Here is a 6,464-nt window from a genome sequence, read left to right on the forward strand (position 1 = left end):
TCAAAACTTAATTTTTGATTAGTAATATGCATTGCTAAGAACTTCATTTGGACAACTTTAAAGATGATTTTCTCAATATTTAGATTTTTTTGCACCCTCAGATTCCAGATTTTCAAATAGTTGTATCTTGTTCTATCCTAGCAAACCATACATCAATGGAAAGCTCATTTATTCAGCTTTCAGATGATGCATAAATCTCAATTTGGAAAAATTGACCCTTATGACTGGTTTTGTGCTCCAGGGTCACATATAAAGGCCAATTCACACTGCACTGACAGACACTGACAAAACGCAACAGACACTTTAGTCAGGTTTGGTTGGATCGGTGTGTTACTCCTGTCAGTGGTCGGCGCTTGTTTTAACTGCTTGAACATGTTGAAACGGCATTTGTTGGGTCTTAGAATGTCTGAGAAGTGACGTACTGTACTCGGTCATCTGTCGGCGTTGGTCTGCGTCTGTCAGTGCGGTGTGAACTGGCCTTAAGTGAAGTAATGATGAACATGTGACAAATGATTTTTGCCAAATCAGAATAAAGTGAATTTAGAATCAGTTTTCTGTATCTGTTTGTTAACACACACACTAACGATACATAATTCTGAATGTACCATTTGTAACATACAGGTTCAGTTGCTGGTCTATGTGTGTGTGTGTGTGCGTGCATGCATGAGTGTGTGTGTAAGTGTTTGCGCGTGTGTGCGTGCATGTGTGTGTGTGCATGAATGAGTGCATGAGTGTGTGTGTGTGTGTGTGTGTGTGTGCATGCACAGCTGCATCTCATCAGGGGCCGGTGGCTCGTTTGCTCCTGACAGCGTAATGAAACTCTGTTCTCTTATAACAGTGTTGATGATCAGTGAGGAACGCAGCAACAGCCCTGTTTATTCATAGTACGAAGCAGAGCACTTATAGTGTGTGTGAGAGAATCCAGGAGCAGTGAAGCTCGTATCTCTAGCAGAGCAGCTTACTGTGGTTCTGCTATTAATGGAACGTTTACTTTGATGCATGCATCAGATTTTTGTGTTCCACAGAAGATAGTAAGTCGTGGAGGTTTGGAGTCACATGAGGGAGACTAAACGAGGACACTTTAACAGTCAAGACTGATCTTTCTCTTCACACAGGAAACTGAAGATCACACGCTTTGCATTCTGGGATTCCGTATAGTGTTCTCTGTTGTTTTAGATTACAGGTTTTGAAATGCATTTGGGGAAAATAGCTTTAGCTAAAAACTGTATGCATGAAGAATTTCAGAATCAGAATGAGCTTTATTCACAAACACAAGGAATGTGTTGTGTTTTTTATGAGCTCTTGGTACAAACAAACATGCATGCATGCATATACAACACTGACAACAGAAAGAACATTTACATAATAATGTGGTATACATCTGAAACGGAAGCTTTATGTACATATTTGTGCATTATTTACTGTATGTACAGCTGTATAACTATGTATTTACATAATTTCTACCTATTTTCTCTTGGTGCTGCTAGATAAGGCCTTTATCCAGTTTCTGGATCTTTCTAACCAAACTACAGAAAGGGTTTGAGATAGATAGATAGATAGATAGATGTGTGAATGTAAATATTTCAATCACTGGGGTTCCAGAGTTGTCGAAAAGCTAATAATCAAAATGACTATAAATAAATGATAAAAATTAATAATAATTAAGATTGTCAAAAAAGGCTGAAATAATGCATTTGTTTGCTGTACTGTACGTCGTGGGAAGATTAACCGACATCAGAAAACCGTGAACATCCGAATGTGTTGATAAATTACTGAAATATTAAAATCTGCTATATTTCAGCTCAAATGGGATCAGCTGACAAGAGCTTGTGAACGTCAGTGTCCAGTAATATCCACTAGATGGCGCTCACAGCTCATTTACTGCCAGCATCAGGGACAGTTCAGCGAGATTAGCCACATATGAACATGTAGAGCTTTTAAAATGATCATCACGTGAAGCAGTTCTAGAGCTGCATGTTCGCACACACCTGATGGAGATCATCAGCTCGCTGTCAGACCTTCACGATGAGAGACACGGAGAAAGTGCTGATCCAGGACCAGCTCAGAGAGACTAACACACTGTTAGGGCCATATCGTGAGAACACGGAGGAAAAAACAGCTCGGTTTTATTCAGACTCCAACTGAGCACAAATATGAATCTGCTGCAGATGCTGAATTTAAATGGACAAAAGGTAAAGGAGAGAGACTCTAACATACCTGTGTGGAGATGTGAAGGTGTGTGACCACGCGTGTCTCAGTTCTGGCTGATGTGGATGTTGCTGCTGTAATCCCTTTCAGTGCTTCACACACACACACACAGAACCACATCAAAGCGGAAGTCAGTGAATATGAGTGAGTGAGCTGTTAAACACTAACCTCATCCTGACACACTCCTTCATTTCTCGTGCATCTGCTCTAGTCTCAGAAACACTGGCTTGTATCATCAGACGCTTTACCTGCACGAGCCAAACTTACATTAAACGACATAATTTATGATAGTAGCATGTGCACCATCACACACACACACAACAGCACTTTCAGTATTAATAATGTGCATGATATTGCACGTCAGAGTCGCTCCTGAGTTTAGTGTGAATACAAAGCTTGTTTGATTTACATCCGTGTTGTTCTCGCTTTATTTGACATGCAAATTCAGAGTTTGTCACTTGACTCATTTGCAGAAGCAGAAGTGGAAACGCGCGTTCAACATGAAAACGGAAGGAGCGCGTTAAATGTGATCAGCAGCCGCGGTCGGTCCGCGCGGCCACTCATGCAGAGCCCCCCCAGCGGCCCTCCGCCGCCCGCAGAGCCAATCACCCGCGGCCGCTGGAAGGAGGACAAGCCGCTTCCTGGTTGCGGGTTTAAGGAGGAGCCGCCGGAGTCCGTCAGGAGCGGGTCAGAACCGGCGGAAAGACACCAGCCGCTGCCGGGGAGCGGACGCGTCACATCGAGGAAGTGCGGTCAGGTGGGACACGGCGGGGGAAACTCAGGTGACACCGGCTCAGGTAAAGCGCTTCTCTTCCGTACAGCGCGAAGCAGGCGTCGCGCGGCTATTTCATCGGCGTTTTCTTCCGTTTCACCGACATTCGCTCTGCTTTAGTTCATTAGTTTCATCTCTAGCCCGGGGTCACGAGAGGACGCACACGTCACGGGTGCTCGGTAACTCTCGTGTGACGTGTCGAACATATTCTGCTCCCGTTCTGTCACTAGAAACGCTTCATTCATTCATTCGGCGTTTACCTGTGCGTGCGTCTGACAGGTGAGTGACACGCGTTGGAATAATAACCCGGGTTTGGTAATACTTGGTTTTAATGCTGAAACGCGCTGAGATGCACGTTTTGAGGCGGACTTGTCCTCGCGGAGGGACCGGCTGAACCCGCTGAACCGGATCCGCTCGTGAGCTGAAGTCGAATTTAACTGTAAAACACCTGAAGCTGCTGCTGTTTGTGTGTTGGACGGTCCGCAGCAGCTGCTGTGCTTCTTTTTGTTTTGTTTTTATTAGTCCTGTAGTTCAATTAGACTCTCACCTGCTGTCAGTCATAATTAATCCCCCCCCCCTTCACGGCCGTTGTCATAGTAACTTAATTACTCGGGTAACTCGGTCGGTCGGTTCCTCCGCTGAACGGGTGAAAATGAGTTTAACCCTGAAAAGCCTGAAATATCAAACAACACTCTAGTGTAAGAGTTTATAGACAGATGTTGTTGTTTTTTTTAATATTGCATGTGTTTTTGTTTGAATATCATATCTGATCCATCAGGCTTTTAAAAACAGAAACAGCTCAGTTTTATTCAGAGACAAAATATGAATCCGCTGCAGATGCTGATATTTATTATATCCTCCTGAGACCCAGCTTTGGAGTTTTTGTCCCTGTAGAAGACAGCAGGACTAAAAGTGTGTTTATTACGCATATTTGGAGGCACAACAAATGAATAGGAAAATAAATTATATATCAATATTCTTATGAAATATTATTATTATGAAAATCTGGCCAATTATTACTCCCATTATTACACTTCTTTTTTCAACATGCTGTCCCAACAGCGCATTAATATGCAAATTATGTACAGAGTATAGATAACATTGTGTTTAATGGGAAAACTAGTTTATGGAAATTTTACACACATATTGCATGAAGTAAAATGGTATATCAAATAATTTTGTTATATCTAATATAGTTGAGAATCATACTTATACAAAGTTTGGTTTAAAAAAAAAATCCTGAAACCTAAAAATTCCCATTGTTTTTGCCTTTTCATGTCTATTCATGTCATTTTATTTTCCTCTACAGAGGACATAGCATAACATATGAATAAAATATAATTTTTAAAAAATGTATGCTTATGCTCTAAACAATGTAATGACATGAAAAAATACTAAATTAAATACTGACATAAAATGATCTAAATATCAGCGGTCGCTCTATATCTCCAGTAATCTGTCTCAGTAAGATGAGATTGAAATGCTCCAAACATATAATGCAGTGATTGAGAGCTGAAGAAATAAAGGCTCCTCAGAAGATGTGAGATGTTCTGGAGGCTTGTGAAGATCATTCCTCCGCTGAGGAACAGTGAAAGTAAAGCTTCTGGAAACAAACGCTCCTCAAAAGATCCTGAGGATCAGATTTGAGACTCTAAAACATGATTGATGGAGAATCAAGTAAAGCTGAGCTGCTTCAGTCCAGTAAGTGTTCATCTGGAGATATTACTGCAGTTATTCTGACGCTTACTTGATCAAAACCAGTCAAGATTTGACACGAGAAGCTCCAGCTACAGTTACACTAAAAGAGCTTCGACTGGATAAACACTCTAAACGATCAATCAGAGACAGAAGGCTTGAGGAGATCGAGTGTGAAACGGGTTTATATTCATGAATCATATAAGCTATGATGCATTAGGCTTTATAGTGTTAAAGCACTTTTATATGAAATGCATAATGCACATTGATTAATAATCTTAAGATTATAGTGAACTGTTTTATTTTTAGGCTTTACATTTATGTGCAATTGAACTAAATAAGATGTTAAAGTTAGCACTTGTTCTGTGAGGTTTCAGTGTCTGTAGGAGTGATGTGAAGACATTACAGATGAGTGAATGAAATATTCAACCATTCAGAGTAAATGATGCTGTTGTGTTTTTCTGGAATGGTGTGATACGAGTGCAAGACGTTCGTATGTGATTTCCAGCATCAGACGCATGAGTGTTTCTCATGTTAAAGCTCTCGCTGGCCAGCGTGATCGAAGCCACGCGATGTTTCTGTGTGCAGCGTTTTCACTGTCCGTGTTTCATGTTGCATTTCATTAGTATCGTACACTAAACGCTCTTTCTTTTGCGTGTTTTGACTGTGTTTGTTTGCCTGTTCATCAGGATTGACCCAGAGCGAGAGAGAGACGGACAGACAGAGGAGCGTCTGTGAGTTTATGGACTGGAGGTAAGAGCGATGTGTGTGTGCATGTGAGTGTGTGTGCGCGGGTGTGAGAGCGGTTCGGCATTTCTGCAGTGGTCATATGACTGATGCTGACAGAACTGTGACCGTCGCTCATGGATTTCCCTCTTCCTCTAAAAAGACCCTCAGACGAAACACACACCCACATGCGTGCACCCACACACACACACGCTGTTCCTGTAAATGCTGTATTCAGGGCATGTGGAGCCATGTAAAAATTTCCCCATATCGCACTTACAGTTCTCACTTTCATGCAGTCACAGGAGAGAGAGAGAGAGAGAGATGGGGAGGGGAGAGTGATAAGAGAGAGAGAGACAGGCGTGTGTAGGGTCATATGCTCGATCGCCCGTGTGTCATACAGTGAGCGTTTGCTCTGTCTGTCTTTTAGGAAGTGGAATCATTAGCGTTTCCTTTTTCTGATGCAAAGTTTCACCCCTGTCGACAACTTTGCTTGACCACCACACACACACACACACATTGACTGTCAGTAAGGTGGCGTTTACTTCTGCTGCTGTAATTATAATGACTAACACAAATCCTTAACCAGAACATTCAGTATGCATTTCACTTTATTTGAATTATGAATCATTTTTCTGTCTTTGATCAGATGTGCTGTGCTGGAGACACTTGTACTTCACATACATTATTAATATGTGTGTATGTGTGTAGTGTGGGCGGGTCTTTGCTGATGAATGTGAAACACTGATGCCGCTCATGTGACGCTGACCCTCGGCTCCTGTCAGACTCGAGTTTTTCTGCTGCTGAGCTTCAGAGGAGAAACAGGAAATAGATGAGGATCAGTTAGTTTTGCAACATCATCTTCACACACACAAACACACACTGCACCCATTACACTTAGGCATGAAGCAGTGAAATCCTTCCAGAAACTCTTGACTGATGTATTTACGACACACACCCACAGCATCCAGCATCACACTCACTCTCTCTCACACACACACACACACTCTCTCTCTCTCACACACACACACACACTCTCTCTCTCTCACACACACACACACAC

At 42.1% G+C, this 6,464-nt stretch overlaps 2 protein-coding genes across 4 annotated transcripts in view; both read left to right on the forward strand.

The window, feature by feature from the left end:
- LOC107698182 (putative uncharacterized protein DDB_G0290521) overlaps positions 1-2,754 on the forward strand; it is a gene marked incomplete at its 5' end in the record, with an annotated part of 6,715 nt that extends 3,961 nt beyond the window's left edge. The window contains one exon of the mRNA XM_016499139.1: positions 2,682-2,754. The remainder of the gene's footprint in view (positions 1-2,681) is intronic.
- A 174-nt stretch (positions 2,755-2,928) lies between these two features.
- LOC107698188 (zinc finger and BTB domain-containing protein 7B-like) overlaps positions 2,929-6,464 on the forward strand; it is a 28,724-nt gene continuing 25,188 nt past the window's right edge. Inside the window, exons 1-2 of one of the 3 annotated variants that reach the window (XM_016499150.1) lie at positions 2,929-3,005; positions 5,365-5,428. The gene's annotated coding sequence lies outside the window, so the exon portion shown is untranslated. Of the gene's footprint in view, positions 3,006-3,230; positions 3,260-3,328; positions 3,407-5,364; positions 5,429-6,464 lie in introns of those variants that run through there. The other 2 variants (XM_016499149.1, XM_016499148.1) reach the window with 2 other exon arrangements.

Source organism: Sinocyclocheilus anshuiensis, unplaced genomic scaffold (genome assembly GCF_001515605.1).
Source record: "Sinocyclocheilus anshuiensis isolate Anshui unplaced genomic scaffold, SAMN03320099.WGS_v1.1 scaffold2292, whole genome shotgun sequence".
Taxonomy (NCBI): Eukaryota; Metazoa; Chordata; class Actinopteri; order Cypriniformes; family Cyprinidae; genus Sinocyclocheilus; species Sinocyclocheilus anshuiensis.